This window comes from Colobus angolensis, unplaced genomic scaffold, assembly GCF_000951035.1.
Source record: "Colobus angolensis palliatus isolate OR3802 unplaced genomic scaffold, Cang.pa_1.0 Scaffold12, whole genome shotgun sequence".
Taxonomy (NCBI): Eukaryota; Metazoa; Chordata; class Mammalia; order Primates; family Cercopithecidae; genus Colobus; species Colobus angolensis.
Window position 1 is genome coordinate 2,715,353 of NW_012113141.1, and position 837 is coordinate 2,716,189.

Consider the following 837-nt stretch of genomic DNA (forward strand, 5'->3'; position numbering starts at 1 on the left):
TTTTTTTTTTTTCTTTTTGAGAGTTTTGCTCTGGTTGCCCAGGCTAGAGTGCAATGGCGCAATCTCGGCTCACCGCAACCTCTGCCTCCTGGGTTCAAGTGGTTCTCCTGCCTCAGCCTCCCAAGTAGCTGGGATTACAGGCGTGTGCCACCACACCCAGCTAATTTTGTATTTTTAGTAGAGATGGGGTTTCTCCTTGTTGGTCAGGCTGGTCTTGAAGTCCTGACCTCAGGTGATCTGCCCGCTTTGGCCTCCCAAAGTGCTGGGATTATACGCATAAGCCACTGCACCCAGCCCCATTTTAACCATTTTTAAGTGTATAATCCAGTGCCATTTAATGTATTCACCGTGTAGTGCAACCATTGCCCCTATACATTTCCGTAACGTTGTCTTCATCATAAACAGAAGCTCTGCACCCATTAAGCCATACATCCCCACTTCCCTCTCCCTCAGTCCTTGTAATCTCTATTCTATTTTCTGTCTCTATGAATTTGCCTCTTCTAGGCTCCACACAAGAATGGAATCATATGATATTTGACCTTTTATGCCTGGCTTATTTCACTTAGCATAATGTTTTCAAGATTCACCCATGTTATAGCATGTGTCAGAATTTCATTACTTTTTATGGCTGAAGAATATTTCTGGCTGGGTTGGTGGCTCACACCTGTAATCTCAGCACTTTCAGAGGCAGAAGCAGGTCACTTGAGCCCAGGAGTTTGAGACTGGCCTGGGCAACATAGGGAGACCCCATCTCTACAAAAAATACAAAAATTAGCCAGGCATGGTGGCACACGCCTGTAGTCCTAGCTACTCGGGAGGCTGAGGTGGGAGGATCAC